The following is a 21015-nucleotide window of genomic DNA, read 5'->3' on the forward strand; positions in this document are numbered from 1 at the left end:
CAAAACAGTAAAAATAATCACGTTAGTCTTATTTTTTTTAATTGAGAACACCAAAGATCAGTGCATGGATTTTATCTCTCGAAATAGTGGCAGTAGTAGTAGTAGTAGTAGTAGTAGTAGTAGTAGTAGTAGCAATAAAACGATCTGACGATATTGAGCCTGGGTGGAGAGACTCGATTTGAGAGAAAATTTGAAAATTGCTCCTTTGGAGTTAAGTTACATTGTGCAACTTTGGTTGAATTCCCATTAAAAAAATGTGCAGGAGGCAAATTCATCTATAATATAAATCTCACCTGTCTGTTTAAATGTATGTATGTATGCTTAAAACTTTCAACAGAGACGACGGATTTTCACAAGATTGGTATCGTTTTGAAGCTCAATCCTTCGGACGACAAATATTGAAAAATTGACTAAAAACATTAATTCCTTCACCCTTAACTGGGCACTTTTCTACAAGGAGGGGTCGCTTTTTTCGCCGATATTTCCGAAAGTCATCCCTTCTTTTCGATTGAATAGCCCTAATTTAAACCTTTGTCACTTCCAGTTTGGTGATGGACGCAATGGTAAAGACGTCAGGTTTTTGTTTTCATGTTCTTTTCCTTCTCCATGGTACGGGTATGAGCCTGCCTGCCTACAACCACTTTTTCTTGTTTTTGCTCAACACACACCTTTAAACACACGAGAAATGCCAAGCACCCAGGCTAGTCTATTTCCCTATTCTGCAGCAATAAAACCCTTCATTTGCAAAATGTGCTAGAAAGGAATCTTCTGCTTTCCAATTTCTCTCCAAAATTAATTGATACATATTTGCAAACGTTTTTATATAACTCCCATTGATCTATTCTTTCCAGGTACATCTTGTTCCTGACCAGGTGGAAAATATGATGATTCCTGCAGCAACGAAATTGTTCATCTGCAAAGTGTGTGGAACTACATTTTCCCAGAAACCGAATCTGACGAGACACATGCGGATGCACATGGACAGGAAAAAAGCCTCTCCAGGTCTGACGTGTGAGCTCGCGTTTTGGCAGAAGAGCAACGTAAAAACCAACATGAGGTTGCACACACAGCAAAATATCAGGACCTAAAAAATGATCTAAAAGCATCATGGTCTCTGAAAGAAATAAACATCACACCAGTTGTGACAGGAGCAACTGGACTGGCCTAATAAAAAAGAACCTTCAAAAATACTTAGAAGCAATCCCTGGAAGACCAAGCTTTAAGGAAATACAGATAGCAGCCATAAAGGGAACAGTGTCTATTCTTAAAAGAGCCCTCGGATATAAATTTAAATCATAACAGAATCAAGTGTTAGCCCCAGGAAGGAGCCCCTTCATCTCATCAAACTAAGAAAAGTAAAATAAAAAAAAAAAAAAATGAAAAACCCGTTCCGTCTGAGGTGCGGATTGGCCTCTTCTGTGAAGTGATAGCTACAGACACACATGCTGATTCACTCTGGCAAAAAGCTGTTTCCATACACGGAATATGACTATGCATCAATCAGGAAGGCAAACCAGAACATCCATAAACAGACACATTCTGAGGATTGTCCGTTTACCCATAAGCAGTATGAGAGTCCATGTTGATGAGTCATGTCCGAAATCACACAGAGGAAAACCGTTTTCATGTGGGGTTGTCTTTGCCCGCGGCTCCCATCTGAAGATGTAATGTGCAAACACAGTGGGGAGCGTCTGTTTTCATGCAGAATTTGTGCATCATTGTTTTTGACAAAAGGGAAGGTTGCAGACACACATGAGAATATATTCAGGTGAGAAACCCTTCTCCTGCCAAGATTGTCGATTGAGAATGCATAAGCTCGAGAATCCGTTTATCTGCAGATTGTGTTGGTCAGCATTTCCAGAGAAATCCATATTGATGAAACACATGAAAATACTTGCAGGATTTTTACCATTCGACCGTGAACTCTGAAACAAATTTTAAGTTGAGTAATTGAAAATAAACATTGCCATGAAATAGCCGTAAAGAGCTTGATATCATTGTTTACACTTTATTTAGTACTTCAACTGTATAATTTTTACCCCTATTTAATTTATCCCTAGTTGACTATATAATTTGGCATATGATATGAAAAAAAATCATATCTTTAAATTATGACCCCCCCCCCCCCAAGATCGTTTGTTCACTCTGCAGAAGAAGGATGTTTATCTGAGCATAAGTTTAATTTTTGAAAAGTTTGGGCCAATATAACCTTCAACCTCCTTCGTGTGTATTTTGACGAACTTGGAAAACTACTGTTTAATGTACGATATGAGAATACATAAACAAGAGAATCTGTCTATCTGTGGTCGATCAGCATTTCAACGGAAATCGATATTGATGGACTACATTCAAAAATCCGGTTTAATATACCATATGAGAATGTATAAGAGAGAGAATCCATTCATCTGCAGATTGTGTCGGTCTGCATCTCCAGAGAAATCCATAGTAATGGAACACATGCAAATACATGTAGGAGTTTTACCATTTAACTGTGACCTCGACACAAATTTGGAGTTAACTTATACTGTGCAACTGAAAATAAACATCATCGTGAAACAGCTGTAAAGAACTTGTAAGAGCTGTGAAAGGATTTCAGTTGTGTTTACCATTTGACTGAACTATGAGTAAAATCTTGAATTAAGTTTTATTAACCCCTGACTAGGGGTAAAATTATCCCTGGTTGAGAACCTCTGGGCTAGATAAATGTGCTGTATATATCATGCAGATGTATACATGTGTGAGACTCATGTCGTCTAATAAGACATTTTTTTCACTCTTGCAGAAGTTTACATCGGCATTACCAGAAACTATTTCTTAAGTGTAATTCTTGCAAAGATTTGACCGATGTATGGTATATTAGTATTCGACTGAACTCTGAAACAAATTTTGAGTTGAATAACTCAAAATAAACATCATTCTGAAACAGCCGTAAAGAGGTTAGATACCTAAAAATAAACCTAGTCTTAAACAAATGATCTCATTTTAGCATACACCTGTCAAACTCAGCAATGTCGAACTCTGAAATTTGGACAAAATTTCGAGCAGGATACTTTATTTACTTCACAGAGGTAGCATGCTCTTGTTGTGTCACCCATGATGCAAGATATTTACCATTTTACTGTGAACTCTGAAACCAATTTTGAGTTGAGATTTATTGTCTAATTGAAAAAAAAATTGTTGTGAAACAGCTGTAAAGTGCTTGGATTCCAATTGTGTTTACACTTTACTTGGTACTTTAATTATTTACCCCCGGCCATATAGCATATTATTTGAAAAAACATAAATATCTTTAAATTACAGGGTGGAACGATAAAAGTGTTGCCTATAAGAAAATAATATGACAGCTTTATTTTAAAATTTTTATTGAAAAAATCAATTCAGGTAACCTGATTATGTAGTAGAGCTGACATCTATTCAATACAGCCACCTTCAGCCTCAATCAACACCTCGATACACGCCTGCAACTGGGAGCATGCCTTTTCTACAAGCACTGGTAGGAACTCGATGAATACTTGATGGATGGCAGTGATCAGACTAGCTTTGGTGTTGTGGGAGGTCATGTTGGTGATGTTCTCGACGTATGACCAAATGAAGTAGTCCAGTGGATTGAGGTCGGGGAAGGAGGGGGCAGTGAGAGAAGGGTACAAAGTCGTAACACTCCTTCTGAAGCCAAACCTGGGTCTCTTTTGAACTTATGGAACGGCGCCAAGTCCTGCTAGCACATCCAGAGTCTGTCAGCGGACACCTGATTGCACCAGAGGATCAGCACACTTTTCAGCACATCCAGGTACACTTTGGTGTTGACTTTCAATCCGACTTTGAAGATGGGAGGTGGCATGATGTGGCTCTCACTTGAAACCACAACAAAGACCATAACTGTGGCCATAAACTTTGTTTTCATCACTCGTGGCACCTCCTGTTATGCATGATAATACAGCAATGCATTTTGAGGGTGCTGGCAATGGTCCTGTTGTTATAACTTGGATCAGTAGAGAGCATGTGTTGTATAGTGGTGCATCTCTGATCTTGCTTTTTGAACATTATGTCACTTACAGACAAGATAGAAGGCTTTTATCGCTCTTGGGATTTGTACATAACTGGCCAAATAGTAGATGGTCGGCAACAAAAAAAGAAAACTGGTTTTCCTCAAAGGGAAATGGAATCATGTTGTCTTTTCTAGGGCGATAATTTTATCGTTCCACCTCATATGATCTCCCCCAGGATCGTTTGTTCATTATTGTAGAAGGATGTTTAAATGGGCATAAGTTTTTTCAAAATTTTTGCCGATGTATTCTCCAGCCTTTTTCATGTGTATTTTTGACGAACTTGGAAAACTTTCTGTAAAACTCCTGTGTAATGTACGACATGAGAATATATAAGCGAGAGAATATGGTCTGTATAAACGTGCTGTATATATAATGTGGATGTATATGTGTGTGTGACTCGTGTCATCTAATGGATGTATGTGCGTGTGTGTCAGTATTCAGATATTCAACGAATAGTTTGCTTTCTGTCAAACTCCTGTTTAATGTATGAGAGAATACATAAGCCAAAGAATATGTGTGCCTGTGGTTAGTCAGCATTTCACAGGAAATCGATATTGATTGACCTCATGCAAAAATCTGGGTTAATGTACTATATGAGAATGTATAAGCGAAAGAATCCTTTCATCTGCGGATTGTGTCGCTCAGCATTTCCAGAGAAATCTATATTGACAAGGCACATGCTAATTCATGCAGGATATTTACCATTCGAATGAACTCTGAGACAAATTTGAAGTTTAGTAACTGAAAATAAACACTGCTGCAAAACAGATTAAAAGAACTTTAATTCCAAATGTATTTACACTTTATTTGGTATTTCAATTATTTACCTCCGACTATATAATTTGGCATGATTTGAAAAAATATATATATCTTAAAATTATGATCTCCCCTAGGATCGTTTGTTTACTCTGCAGAAGAGGATGTTTACATGAGTATTAAGTTTAATTTTTGCAAAGTTTTGGCCGATGTAACCCCCAGCCTTTTTCATGTGTATCTTGACGAACTTGGAAAGCTTTTTGTCAAATTCCCGTGTAATGTAAAAAAAGAATACCTAAGTAAGAAAATCTGGTCTATATAAACATGCTGTATATATAATGTGGATGCATGTGTGTGTGTGTGTGTGTGTGTAACTCGTGTTGCTTAGTGAATGTGTATGCATGTGTGTCGGTATACAGACATTCAACAAACAGTTTTCTTTCTGTCAAACTCCTGTTTAATATATGGGAGAATACATGTATCAGAAGTCTTTGTCTAACACAAAGCAACAAAACTTTTTGGCTAAAACATCAAGCAGAGGTTCGCTAGTCACAAGTTGAGTTGAGTAGAGTTTGTTGTTCACAACACAAGATACACGTCAATGTTCACTATTCGCATGTCTTAAACACTTCTTCCACTCCTCCCAGCGACTCACCTTTTATAACGTTTCGGGCACACCCAATTTGCATATACCACACAAACTGATAGAGATCTATGAATAACCGGAGGCTTTAAAAGACAACAGCCGCCATCTTGGGTCTCTTCTTTTTTTTTCTTTATCTGTCTTTCAGCCTGCTGCTGAGACAGATTCTCGCCCGTTTCTGAGGTAGGTCCTGTCTATGTCTATCATAATACATAAGTGAGAAAATCTGTTTATCTGCAGATTGTGTTGGTCAGCATATCCTGAGGAAATTGATATTGACGAAACACATGAAAATACATGGTTTATGGAAATCAAACATGAATTAACTAATAATTTAATTTAATAGCTTAAAGGAGAAATAAGTCTTATAGCTTAAATAAGTTTGCTAACGATTTTAAATGCAACAGTTGTGAACTATTAATAGTTGAAATTAAATATAAATTAAATAAATCAACTTTAAATAATATTTCTAAATAGAACAATTAAAACAATTCTATTACAGCAAACAATAACATCAAACTAATAATCAAAATATTCTTTTAAATGTAATATGCAATGAGCTTACTCATTTCTTTTGAATACATATATAGAAATCGTGCTAGAATAAATATGTATATAAGTCCGTTTTCAGTATGAAAATGTATTTGTAAAACAATGTACATTTTGTAGATATTTGTTAAATTGTGAACAAACAGACAGGAATACACCTTTATTATAATACAAGATTCAAGCAAGCAAGGATGCCCAGATGATCCACGGAGTTTTATAATTATTAAGATTCATCGTTTTATCCTTAGTACCATGTGATGGGGACTCACCGACGCGCAAGATATGAACTCTTCCAAACTGTATAAATTGAGAGTTAGGATAGTATTCTTTTGTAGTCCACCATCTGAGCAGTAATTACTATGACAGTTTCGGGACAAGATCAAAGTGTAGTATCTGTTCCGGCAGATACTGCAAGCTATGACTAGCTAGGACTAGCTATGACTAGCAAAGACCAGATGTGGGGGCAACCCCACATGCCTGACCTTTAACCAGCTCCCATTTCCCACCTCTCGGGAGCTGGTTCCCCCTTTCCCTTCCCTCCTCACATTAAAAATTGGCCTTGTGCCTAATTTGCTCGGTGGGGGAGCAAATAAATACTATCTGTTCCGGCAGATGCTGCGGGCTGTGACTGGCTATGACTGGCAGGGACCAGATGTGGGGGCAGCCCCGCATGCCTGATCGTTAACCGGCTCCCATTTCCTGCCTCTCGGGAGCTGGTCCCCTTTTTCCCTTCCCCCTCCCTTCACTCCTCACATCGGCAAGAGTCGGCCTTGTACCTGATTTGCTCGGTGGGGGAGCAAATAAATACCATCTGTTCTTCAGATGCTGCACTTCTATTTCTTGTTCTCTTTCGGTGGAGGAGAAATCCTTCACGACTGAGACAATTTTTATTTTTGTACCTTTTCCCCACGTTAAAAAACGACCCTGGTGTCTAACTCTGTCCTGTGGGGAGGCATAGTAAATAGGTACTATGACAGTTGCTCTGTGTTTGCTGTTTTTTGTTTCATTTTATTTAACCTTCTCTAACTCATCTTTGTGTCCGCGTTTTCCTTAGTGACCTTTACACGGCCACAACATACCAAATATTAAAAATTAAGTTTAACATGTTTTTAAGGAATTGTAAGGAAATTAGACTCAGACTTTTCTGTCTCCCTTGAAAAGTTCCAATTTTTCCGATTCCTGATTCTGATAATTTGTCAGTTAGCTGTAAGGGGAAGGATCTTCGTGCCAGGCTGTCATGAAAAACCCCTGTACAGAGACGCCTCAGACACCTGATGACAGTGTCTAGTAGGTATTAAAGCTTTAAGTTACATTTTTTTGTAGTATGTTTTTGCATACAGTGATTTATATTCGATTTAAATAAAAGCTATACACTTCTGTAGAATATAGTTTCTTTCCTGTATGTATTCAAAACAAAAATTCATCTAGTCTGGTGGTGTATCCAGCTTAGTGATGTTACATCATTTAAGAAAGTGCACCAATTCTTGTATAAATCAGTGTAGAGTAATCATACCAATAGAATTTTGCTTGAGCTTCGAATACTATAGTATTTAGAATATTTAGTCAAGATTTAGTTGTATAGTTAGGGTTATTTGTAGGGGGAGTGTCCTCATGTCTGCTTGCCCTCATCATCACATAAGGATTCATGTGGCATTCTAAAGTATCCTAAAATGAAAATCTAATGCCACAAACATCACAAGAATTTCGTTTCTCTTGAACACATGTTTGAACTGGTAGTGTTAAATCTGAACTCCTTGGAAATGTACTACAGAATTTCAGTTTGTGTTTCCTTAAGCTAAAGTCTAGTCTGGTGGAAGGTGCACTAATCGTTCTAAGGTATACTTTTATGGAAATTCTATATCAACAAAATTTACAAGAATATGGTTCTCTCCAGTAAGTGTTTGTGTTGGTAGCTTTAAATCTGGACTCGTTGAGTTAGTAAAGAAGTTAGAACTATTAATTTGCCCTCTTTTATTGACCAGATAACTACGTTATAATATATATGTTTATTTGGTCTTTTGGTCTTACTGCATTTCAAGACAAGAATTCATCTAGTCTGGTGTAGTATCTAGCTTAGAAATGTTACATCAATTAGAGAAGGTGCACCGATCCTTGTATAAGCCAGTGTACACCCTGTGTTTGTGTTGGTAGTTGTAAATTTGGACTCGTTGAAAATATAGACCTTCTCCTAGGGTTCCTTCTTTCCACTGTGAGATCGCATATGTCGCTTTAAGCTGGAATTTGCTGAGAAGACGGCCGCACATACGTTACAAGAATAAGGTTTCTCAGCTGTATGCGTTCCAATGTGCCGCTTTAAATCGGAACTGCTTAGAAATGAAGACGAACAAATTTCACAACAAAAAGGCTTTTCACCTGTGTGAGTTTGAATGTGTTTTCGTAAGTTACAACTATGTGAGAATCCTGAGCCACAAACGTGACAAGAATATGGTTTCTCACCACTGTGGATCCGAGAGTGCTTCTTTAGGTTCGAGCTGCATGAAAATACGGATGCACAAACTTTGCAAGCATATGGTTTCTGTCCAGTGTGAGTACGAATGTGTTGTTTAAGGCAATAGTTTTGCGAGAATGCAAATCCACACACATTGCATAAATATGGCTTTTCACCAGTGTGAGTCCTTACGTGCCGTTTTAGATCATAACTGCTTGAAAACGCAGAGCTACAATCTTGACAAGAAAAACGCTTCTCTCCAGTGTGACTTCTCACATGCCTTTCGAGATGGCATCTGCTGCTGAATGATACATCACATATGTCGCATGAATGACGTTTACATTCAACATTCTTTGCCATTGTTTGTTCTTTTTATTTTTTAATTATTATTCAATTAGGTGAGTCTATTTTTCAATTTATCTGCAAATGTACAAGAAATGATTTTTGATTAGATAAAACATTTGAAAAAAATAATTAAATAAATAAAAAAAAGACAATAATATATATATATATATATATATATATATATATTCTTCAGAATAGTGTAATGCAATAGATGTACTGGTATGGAAATTAAAAAAAAGTTATATGTTTAATCTAAAACAGCTTCATCGGACTTATATAATAATATATTTACCGAACTCATCATCTAAACAAAGGAGAAACCAAGAAATTATGCCGACTTCGGATTCTTACCTTGTGCCATTGAAAATTCAAAATACGGATTGGACTCCTTTACCTCACTGCTACCAAAGACTGTCACTTCGGATTTTACCACACAATTCAGATACAAAATTCAATATCCTTTTCATTTTGAACAGATATATAATTTCCCTTACTCTATGTTTTACTAACTTTAAAAAGTTTAATTGTTGATTTTCTATGTTTATTGTATTTAGCAAATTAGGTATAAATCATTATAATTTGCTAATATTTTCTCCTCTGAGGAGATGGGTAGACATCGGAAACCTATAGGTTAAAGAGATATACTTTTTGAATTATATTCTTTGTCTTGCATATAATAAAAATTGTAGATTTGAAACTTAACCATTTCACGTCATACAATTTAAATTACTAATTTATGATTATATATACATATATATATATATATATATATATATATATATATATATATATATATAAACAAATAATGGGAAGACATTCAACACCTCTAACCAACTGTGCCACGGGCCCCCAAACTAAAATAAATATACAAATTACTCATCTCAAAAAATTCCAATAAAAAATAATATATAATATATTAGTTTATGTTTAGTTTTTTTAATTATTACTCAATTAGCTGAATTCATTTTTCACTTTATCTGCAATTGGAGAAGATATATTCTTTAATTACATAAAATATTTCAAACAAAAATAATTAGATAAATAAAAAGAAGATAATTCATTATATACATATATGATGGGACAATTCCAAAATATAATCTATAATAAATAAATTTCTCCTACTTATAACTTCCTTGTCAGACCACTGACCAGATTTCTTCTTCATACATAATGTGTGATATCCAAGGTTCAAAAACAAGCTATTTAAATGGTACAAATGTTGGATAGCAAGGATTAGGCATACTCAAACAAACAATTGATATGCTATGTATCGTTTATTTTTTATATATAAAGAGTCTATGTGCGTCTTGTTCTAACGTGTGTGTGTGCGTGTGTTCTAATGGCCTCTATGTGATTGTCTTGTATATATATCGTTTCTCCAGGCTCGCACATGTGCATCTTTTCCCATTGCATTATATACAAGTTTTATATATAGTTTATATACATTTATACAGTTGGATGTGTATACACACGATCAAGCTCCTTTAAGGACACTTAAGTTGTATATCTCCCTTAGTAGTTCTTAACTGTGTGTGTGTGTGTGTGTGTGTGTGTGTGTGTGTGTGTGTGTGTGTGTATATGCATTAAGAGTTCACTGTACCTTTTTTGTTTTGTTGTATCTCATGGAGTGCAGTTCTTGTAACTGGTCGATGATCTGTATAGAGTTTTCAGAGCGAAAACACAATGCTGATTTTTAGGTAATGATCTCTGTATTTCGTCTTTGAGTGAACCAGGGAAACCTCTCGGCATTACTGACTCAAGCTTTTTTGTGTTTTCATCAACATATCTTTCCTGTGACCCTACTGGTCTTGAAACTAACTCGCCTGACTGTCTATCAAACTTTGACTCCAATCGGCTGTCTACTCTCGAAAAATCTCCATATGCATTTCTATTTATATCAGGACATATGTGTGGAGGTGGTCCCCCCCCCCCATAAACCGGTTTGCATCTAAAATGCACAGACCCATTTTCTAGCATGCACGTACATGCTGTCAATGGAAGTCACTGAGTCTGATGTGTCACCAGCAACTCCTTAACCTTTCTGCACTCATTCGACACAAGTTAGGTTGAAATCAGTACTACATTACTGATACACAGCACAATGAGAATAATTCGTCCTGGTTATTGAACTCGGATGTTGCAATCACATCAACTGTCAAAACAATGTCACAATGGAATGAGAATTGTTTTGTTTTGGCAAACACATCTGAACTTAAAGAATCCACCCCCTCTCCTTTCACCATAACTTACAAAAAATACAAACAACAATAAAGCAGAATTATATTTCATAAAGCGAAATCAATTGTTGAAACTAATAAAAATGACAGTTGTTGTTTTGGGGCTGAGCGAGGCTGACTTAATTTCAAGATGCTGCCAACCAACCAAACAACCTGCTCGTCACCACAAGTATACATTTCTCTGCTGTATTGTAGGACTCTGGACCTTGTCGAGTCACCTAAACAAGGAACTAATTGTTATCATTGTTATAGAAATGTAGATGTTATGGAATAAAAGAAAATGTTTCAATGACAAAAAAGGAATGTTGAAAAATAAAACAATTAGATTTTGAGTCGTAATGCCGTTCTTCCCCTTTGTTAAAAACATTGTTCATGAAATGTGAAAACTTCTCCAACTTGTTTACGTGAAATATATCAACAGTTTCTTCAATAGGTAAGCACTTTATGTAAACAGGTCAATCTTATTTATTGTTAATTGTAAATATTTATACAAACATGTTGTATGTTTTTGTTTCCATTCTAACTGATGGCACACACGTCATCTTTTACTTTTGAAATCACTACTATATATGAGGTACAATATGACAATCGATAGAAAAATCTGCATGAATTAAAATATAATATTTAAGTGTATTTTACAACCGAGCAATGCCGGGTGGCCTGCTAGTTATTAGGTTGTCATAAAAGTTTGTAAACACGTGCGAAAAATTGAATTTTTATGCAATTCTTAATTTTTTTTTCATTTATATTGTTATAGTGATCTTCATTTTCTATTCTAGATGGCAATTCATAGAATTAAGCTGCAAGTTTTGATTTGTTAATGCTGGAAGTGAAGTCTTTCAACCAGGAAAGCTGCAGAAGACATTTGTACTGCCGAAAGTAAAGGAACAATTGCATATGTGGCGATCACAAAGTAGTACAAGCGTTGCAATTCTAGCAACATGAGTCTTGAAGATAAGCCTCATTCAGAACGGCTATTAAAGTTTGATGATGGGGACTTGGAAACCGGGTTGGACATTGCACCATCAGTGAGCACTCAAGAATTAGCTGATGAGCTTGGTGTTGGCAAATCGGCAATTTTTGAAGTAACTTGATTTTGTTCACAAAAAAGCCGCACCGAGATCTGCACAAACTCACAGAAGCACAAGCCAACAGATGATTTGAAATTTGCTGTCAATTACTCAGCAATTCATTGGACGAATGTTTGAAGAGCTGGACAGCATTGAAGTTCTGCCACATCCAGCCTACAGATCTGACTGTGCTCCATCAGATTACAGCCTTTTTTGCTCATTGCAACACTTTCTGAAGGGCTACCAATTTGAGTCATTTGATGAAGTCGAGGAAGACGGTCAAGAATTCTTTGATTTAAAGCCAGCTGAATGGTACTTTGGCTAGATCTGAGAGCTTGCAGATCGATGGCAGAAAATCGTGGAAAATGATGGTCTTTATTGTGAGGATTAATTTTTATTTATTTTTTGTTATTACTTGGCAAGTAAAATTTCAATTTGTTTTGCAAGTGTTTTAGTATAACCTAAAATTTGGAAAGCTATTTTAGCATGAGAAGATGGGGTTGCTTTTTAAAACTATTCTCTAATTTGCTCTAACAATTTAATATAGAAAAGATAGCGTAAAAACTGAATTTAACTTGCAAAAACCAAGCTTCTCTCTTTCCATCATAATCGTTCTGACACCCATCATGCCCCAATTGAAATGAATATCTCTCATCTTGGGAAGCTCAATGTCTTGATAAGCTTCTGGGACTGACCATCACTTGTGATCTGAAATGAAGCACATACATCAAATCTGTTGCCAAGCTCGCTGGAAAAATGATTGGATCACTCTATTGCTTCAGTAGGTATCTCACTTCTGATGCACTCCTCTATCTGTATAAGAGCCAGGTACACTCTAAAATGGAGTACTGTTGCTATATCTGGGCAAGAGCGGCCTGACACGCTCTATCCAGCCTTGATGAAGTTCAAAACCCGCTTCAACACCTTTTCCAGAACTACCCACATGTGGAACATTGTTCCACTGGCTTGCTTCCTGTTTGAATACAACATGATAGCCTTTAAATCCAATGTAAACAAGTTCTTCTTGACCTCATAAATAATGAAATTCTACCCAATTTACACCATTAATGATTACTTCACTACCACCTTCCATTTATTAAGCCTTATCCTCGAGTGGCCTTTGAGCCTTGATAAGTGGTAACTTCCAAATAAAACAAAATCCTCCCTAAAAACATAACATGGTCCATAAACTGGAAAAGCACCTCAATTTGAATATATTCAATAAAAATATGGTAAATTGGCATAAAGGTCATTGCATCCGACTTCTTATTTCAGCATGCTACACTAAATCAATTCTGTCTTCAGTAAGCTTTCTTTTTTTAAATTGGGCAGTCAACGCTTATCAACTCACAGAAGTCACTCTAGGATAAGACTTAATAAGTGTTGAGTACAGGGTGGAACAATAAAATTGTCGCCTTAGAAAAGACGACATGATTCCATTTCTGTTTGATGAAAACTGTTTTTTTTTTGTTTTGTTGCAGATCATCTACTAATTGGCTAGTTGTGTAAAAATCCCAAAAGCGAGACTGATATGTGATCTATTCCAGGTTATGCCGGCATTTTGAAAATTATGATTTTGCTGTGCAGGGTGGTTTGTGCAAAAAGAGCTCAAGGGTTAAATTGCTGACGTATGTCAAACTCGTAGCCAGGGTCAGCAATAGCACCTGAAATAGGTCATTCGGTTTGCGTGAAAGAAAACATGGAAAGAAAGAGAGAGAGCATGAAAGAAAGAGAAAGAAAGCATGAAAGAAAGAGAAAGAAAGAAAAAAGAGAGAAAGAAAGAGAGAGAGAGAGAGAGAGTGTATGAAAGCCCTTAAAGAAGCTCGATCGTGTGTATACACATCCAATTGTATAAATGTATATAAACTGTATATAAAACTTGTATATATAATGAAATAAGAAAGGATATTCATGGCGAGTTTTGACAAGATGATCACAAAAAAGGCCTTTAGAAACACCTTTACACATATATAGGCAAGACGTACATAGTGATGGTCATATAGACACGGTCACATAGGCACTTCATATAGAAAAAAACAAGAGAACATATCACAAATTAGTTATATACATATATATGATATACAAAAAGAAAGGCAACACATGCATTACATAATAATAGGAGCCTTCTATCATATCTGAAAGTGACACAATGTTCAACAAGCGAGATCAGAGATGCACTGCTGTACAACTCATGCTCTCTACCAATCCAGGTTATGACAGCAGGACCATTGCCAGCATCCTTAAATTGCATTGCTGGATTGCCATGAATAACAGGGACGTACCCAGGGTGATGAATACAAAGTTTCTGATCACAGTTATGGCCTTTGGCATGGTTTCAAGTGAGGGCCACATCATGCCACTTCACATCTTTGAAGTCAACTTGAAAGTCAACACTAAAAAGTACCTGAATGTGCTGTAGAGTGTGGTGATCCCCTTGTGCAGTCAGGTGGCTACGGACAAACCCTAGGTGTGGCAGCAGGACTCAGTGCCATTCCAAAAGAGACCCAGGCTTGGCTTCAGGAGTGCTACGACTTTGTACTCTTCTCTCATTGCCCCCCCTTCTCCTCCCTTGTTTGGTCATACATTGAGAACATCACCAACTTGAACTCCCACAACACTAGAGTCAGCCTGATCACCGCCATTCACTGAGTATTCGCTGAGCTCCCACTGGTGTTTCTGGAAAAGGCATGCTCCCAGTTCTGGACATGTATCAAGGTAAATATTGAGGCTGAAGGCGGCTACATTGAATAGATGCCAGCTCTATTATATAATCAAGTTTCCTGAATTTATTTTTTTCAATAAAAGTTTTTAAATAAATCTGTAGTGTTGTTTTCTTTAGGGCGACAACATTATTGTTCCACCCTGTAGATGGGGAGACAATATGATCAGTAGGTTTTACAAGGCAATGATTTGTCCACTTGGAATACAGGTCCTTAGTGTTCGTCAGAGTTGATAAGGTGTTCTCAGATTTTTTTTAGCATCTACATCATATATATACTACATATTCCCTGCCACAACACTGTTCTCTTAGGAGTATATGATCTGCTTGTATTAGATCTGCTGTTTACTTGCCAGAATATAACAACTGCTTGTGTTTCCTTCAGATTATTTCATGTTTTTTCCCTACCACAATGCTTAAATAAGGTTTATGGTTTCTGTGCTGCAGCTCCAATAAGTTTCTAGGCTTTTTTGTACAGTTATTTCAAATTGCCGCAGACTCTTGAAAATTCAGTATGCTATTGCTATACATCTTATGAGATGATTGACCAATTTTTATGATTTCAGGTTCAAATGAACAACTACAGCAGGAATTGTAATACACGCTACTAAAGCCTGATTGTCACAGTTGGTGAATTTCAAAAATGCAATCTGGAAATGAGGACACCTTAGAAGAATTATATGCAATAAAATTGTGTTTAAAACCTGGAAAAAATGCCACAGAAACATATGGAATGCTTCAGACTGCTTTTGGGCCATCTTGCATCAATTGAGCATCAGTTTTTGAGTTGTATAAGAGATTCAAGGACGGCAGGGAGTCTGTGAAGGATGATGAGAGATATGGAAGGAGTAAGGAAGTCAAAACACTGGAGTTGATTGGCCAAATAAATAATTTCATGGATATAGGTCGCCGTGTATCTATATGGAGACAATAAATGTACAGTTTGATGCCAGTGTAGGAACTGTATACACAATTATTCTTGAAAAACTGAAAATACTAAAGATTTGCATGAAGTTTGTCTCAAGAGTGCTCAGAGAAGATCAGAAAGAAAGATGGTGTCATGACAGCAGGGAGATGGTTCAGGTGAATCAATTCAGATTCCGCAGTTCTTGATGCTCTGGTGACCTGTGATGAAAACTGGATCTACTGTTATGATAGGGAGACTAACAGAGTTCTCAGACTTAAGAAGACCAGGCAAAGCATATCCACTCAGAAATTAATTTATTTAAATAACTTACTATTTTTGCTGTTTTAAAATATTTCTTTTTGCTAAACTAGCTTATTTTATTAGTTGTTGGAATGGTAGAACAAGATCCCTTTTTTTTGAAAACTCCGGCATGATCTACATACAATGGGTTTCCACTGGACAGACAGTCAACACTATGTTGAGGTTTTAAAGGGAGTTCAGGAAGAGATTCCATCGGAAGAGGCCAGCACTCTTCAAATCAGGTCAGTAGCATTTCCACCAGGTTAATTCTATCCTTGTCACAATTTGACCAAAATGGGCATCAAGACAGTTCCTCACCCTCCCTAGAGTCCAGATCTTGCTCCCTGTGACTTTTAGCTATTCGCTAAACTCAAAGAAAACCTTAGAGGCTGTTGTTATGAGACAACTGAGGAGATGAAAGAGGCCGTGATGTGGGTCATTGACACACTCACACAACAGGACTTCCATGGAGCTTTCCAGAAGTTGTTAGAACTGTACAAGTGAATTGCAACCAGAGGAGATTACTTTGAAGGAAACTAGAGTTTCATGAGTGTACTATCAATAAAAGTGCCCATATGAAAAATCTGGAAACTTATTGAAGCCACTTGGACATTCACATTAGACCCTTTACATTATCCCAGCGGTGTTTGCTCATAGATGTACCGGTGATCTCCTTTCACCTTGTGTTCTGCAGTCCTGATTGTGCTGCCTCAGAATTGTGTGAATGAACATCTATCACTGCCATATTTTCAGAGTTCTGTATTGTCTAACCATCGTGATGTTCCTAAGTTTTATTCCTTATTAGCTTAATAGCCTCTGTTAATGGTTTTTATGACTATGGCTTAATAAAGGAAAAAAAAAAATACTAAAGATAGTTCAAAAACAGAATTTAACAATTTAAAATCTTATCTAAAATCAGAACACGCTCCACAAACACCTCAAGTTGACTAAAAACATTTGATATGGTATATAAAGGTGATTGCATCCAACTTTTGCTTCTTTCAGCATGCTACACTAATCCTATCCTCAATAAGATTTTTTTTTTTCTTTTACTTGGGAGGTCACCACTTATCAAGTCCAAGAGGTCACCTCCCTACTTCTTCCTTCTGAAAAGGAAGTAGTAGGGAGGCGAAAAGATCCTCGCCCACTAAATAAAAGGCAAAATCCTTCTAGACTAAGGCAATTTTTTTTTTTTATCCAGAGTACACCATTTTTTAAGTAGCTGGGTGTTCTAACACAGGGAGGCAAGTAAGATAATTTTTGACATTGAAGTTTTATATTTAAAATCTTTACATCAAGTGATTTTTTTTTACATGGGAGTCACCACTTATCAAGGCCTGAATATTACTCGAGGATAGGGGTTATTGAAAGTAAAGTGATCACTCGAAGAACAACGTATTAATAGTTAGTAGTGGAAACAGGGTAGAAATAGATTAGGAGCTCAACCAGAACTTGTTTACATTGGACTTGAAGAAAAACCATATTGTAGTCAGCTGGAAAGCAGGCCAGCAGAACAGAATTTCACAGGTGGCAATTCTAGGAATTCATGGAATTTGAGGATAGATTTAGGCACAGTTAGAGAATGGAGGAAACTGTTGATGGTTGTTGTTGTTAGATGAGTGTTTTTCGTGAAAGTTTGGCAAGGGGGGGGGCATAGATTGTAGCTCAGACGAACACATCCCATGAAAATAACGACAGAGCAGAGACGGGTTCACATTGTATCTTCTGTTGGAAAGAGGTTGTAAAGAAGGAATAAGGGTATTACCTACTAGGTTTGAAAGCCAGTTCTGAACTTTGTTAAACCGCCCACACATCCGCCCAAACATGGTTACAGTATTCAATTGAACCGCCCACATATGGTTACAGTATTCAATTGAACCACCCACATATGGTTACAGTATTCAATTGAACTGCCCATACATGGTTACAGTATTCAATTGAACCGCCCAGCCATGGTTACAGTATTCAATTGAACCACCCACACATGGTTACAGTATTCAATTGAACCGCCCATACATGGTTACAGTATTCAATTGAACTGCCCATACATGGTTACAGTATTCAATTGAACTGCCCACACATGGTTACAGTATTCAATTGAACCGCCCATACATGGTTACAGTATTCAATTGAACCGCCCACACATGGTTACAGTATTCAATTGAACCGCCCATACATGGTTACAGTATTCAATTGAACCGCCCATACATGGTTACAGTATTCAATTTTAGAATGTATCTGGCTCATACAGTTGGAGGATTCCATTGGGTGTTAGATACCTTCTGGAATATTAAAATAATGTACCAATTTTTTCCACTAACCTTGGCAACAGATTTAGTGTAAGTCTTCCATTTTAGATCAAGAGTAACGGTCAGACCCAGAAGATTGTCAAAACAGGGAGCCTCTTTTAAATGAGAGCCGTTCATATCAATTGGGGCCAGGTGAGGATCAGAGCGTTTATGGTGAAAAGATAAAAGCTTGGGTTTGGCTTCCTGTCTTGTCTGGAGAGATTTCCATTAAAAAAAAAAATAATTTTAATTCGATACTCATCCAGAATACGAAGACTGTTATCTTTCTTTTTAGATAGGATTTCCAAATTAAATTCAATTCTTACAGCATCTTTCGTTTAATTAAATTGTAAGATGAAAGTACAGAATAGTTAACAATACACCCCTCCTCTGCCTGTTAAGAATGAGTTTCTAAATAACAACATCATTATTTCAGCATAGTCCGTATTCTGCATAGTACCTTACCCTGTTTAAGATGAACATATACAATAATACTGGGCGCTAGTGTAGCATCCACAAGCAAAATTGTTTTTATTTCAGAAGATTTCCGTCTGCGCAAAGTAAGAGTTAACTTCATATGTTAAGATTAACTTTCTCATTTGGCACACGAATGCTAAACTGCAGAAGTGTAATATCAATTTTAATATATCACATAAAAACATTCAATTAATATATTTACGGTAAAAAGGCATAAAAGCAATTGGACTTGGACCTCACTAGTAATAATGTTTTGTTTTGTTTTTTTTAGACTGTCTGCAATTTATTTTTTTTCTTGGTAAATTTTTACTTTCCACCTTAACAATTACTTTTATAAAATTACGCTTTCGGGTGTGCTGAAAACGAATACTGCATTAAAATTTGTTAGTTTTCCAGATATTAAGCAATGTAATTCCTTAGGTTATCCAGATAGTAAGCCATGTAATTCCTTATGCTATCAGTAGTGGCCATTTGTGTATGCACAAGCGTGCACATATTTTTTATGTAAAAAATATGCGCTTACATTCTTTAATATCCAGAAAACTATTTGTTTTCGCAAATTTAAATACGATATTCGTTTTCATCATACCCGAAAATCAGGAATAGTCATCATTTTAGAAGTGAATTTTAAGATGGAGAGTAAGTAAAAATGTACCCAAAAAGCTTCCAGGCAACAAAAAAACAATTATCACTAGGTGGCCATAAAGTGGGTGTTCATTTTACGTTAAATTTATATAGAAAAGTGATCCCACTTTTTCGAAAAACTAATTTCTTCATATCATGGAAACTATTTCTCTGCGCCGCTTTTAAATGTTATATTCGTTTTTAGCACCCACTCCCAAACCTATATAAGCCGCCATTGTAAAGGTTTTAATGGAGTTGAAAAAAATTTAGACATTGATCGATGAAACACAATTGGCTTTATACTTAATTGTTTTTGACAAAAAATAATAAATGAAAATGTTTCATTGTTTTGAATTTGTTTTTATAAAATATTCGTGCTTTTGTGCACTTATTGTAGCTACCACGCTATTTTTAATGGTATTTTCAAGTAAACTTCAAGTTTTACGATATCTTTTTTAAATTGTTAGGTGAAAGTACAGAATAGTTACAAAACACCCTCACCTCCCCATGTTAAGAACAGCTTCCTAAATAATAAAGTTATTATTTCATCACGATCCGTATTCTGTATAAGCACTAATTTATTCAATTGTTAGGTGAAAGTACAGAGTAATTACAAAACTCTCTCTCCTTCCCATGAATGGATTTCTAAATAATAACGTTATTGTTTCAACACGGCGCATTAAGTGCATAAAGTACCCACAATATTTATTGATTTCATTCTTTATTTTTATTTTAGAAAAATAGCAAAACACTGTCAGCTGCGAACTTCAAGTCGCCTGTCCTTCTGATTCACCTAATAACTTTATTATTAGAAAGCCATTCTTACAATTTAATTCTAACAAAAATGTGACTTATGTAGAATACAGACTGTGCTGAAATAATGACGTTTCATTCTTAACATGGCGAGACTGTTTTGTAAACATTCTGTATTTTCACCAAAAAATTTAATACATAAAATAAATGACTTATACAGATTATGAACCGCACTGAAATAATCACGTTATTATTTAGAAAGCCATTCTTAATATGGAGTATTTTGTAAACTATTCTATACTAACAATTTAATGGTAAAGTTGCAGCATCTTTCCACACTAAAAATATCCTTTAAAATTACCACTATAATAAGTTTTCGAGGGTGCTGAAAACGAAAATAACGTTTAAAATTCAAGGAAAAGTAGTTTCCAAGATATGAAGAAATAGTTTTAAAGTGGGGGATCACTTTTCAATATTAATTTAACGTAAAATGAGCACCCACTTTATGGCCACCTTTTTGTTATGGTCGGGGGTGATTAAGGTGAAATAAATACAATTTAACGTAAAATAGGTAATTGTGGCCTGGTAGACCAACACAAAACCTACCTTAAAAAACTTGTCCTTTAATGGTTTTCAGGTGTGCTGAAAACGAATATCACATTTAAAAATGGGTCCATCAATAGTTTTCACGATACTGAAAAGATACTTTTCTGCAGGTTTCATGTAGTAATGTAATGTAATGCGAAACATTTCAAAGTAAAAAGGAATATATATATATATATATTTATTTATTTTAACATATTGAATGAATAGCAGTTGTAGTAGTAGGCACTCTTCTATCTCGGGGAATAA

General features: G+C 36.0%; 1 long non-coding RNA gene across 1 annotated transcript; it reads right to left on the reverse strand.

The window, feature by feature from the left end:
* Positions 1 to 4804: 4804 nt before the first annotated feature.
* Positions 4805 to 21014, reverse strand: LOC145279957 (uncharacterized). The gene is made up of 2 exons (XR_013868499.1): positions 20770 to 21014; positions 4805 to 8863 (listed from the first exon to the last, which is right to left on the reverse strand). It is a non-coding gene; the product is annotated as an uncharacterized LOC145279957 (long non-coding RNA).
* Between the last annotated feature and the right edge of the window lies 1 nt (position 21015).

This window comes from Euprymna scolopes, chromosome 7 (assembly GCF_053919585.1).
Source record: "Euprymna scolopes isolate OS-2025 chromosome 7, ASM5391958v1, whole genome shotgun sequence".
NCBI lineage: Eukaryota > Metazoa > Mollusca > Cephalopoda > Sepiida > Sepiolidae > Euprymna > Euprymna scolopes.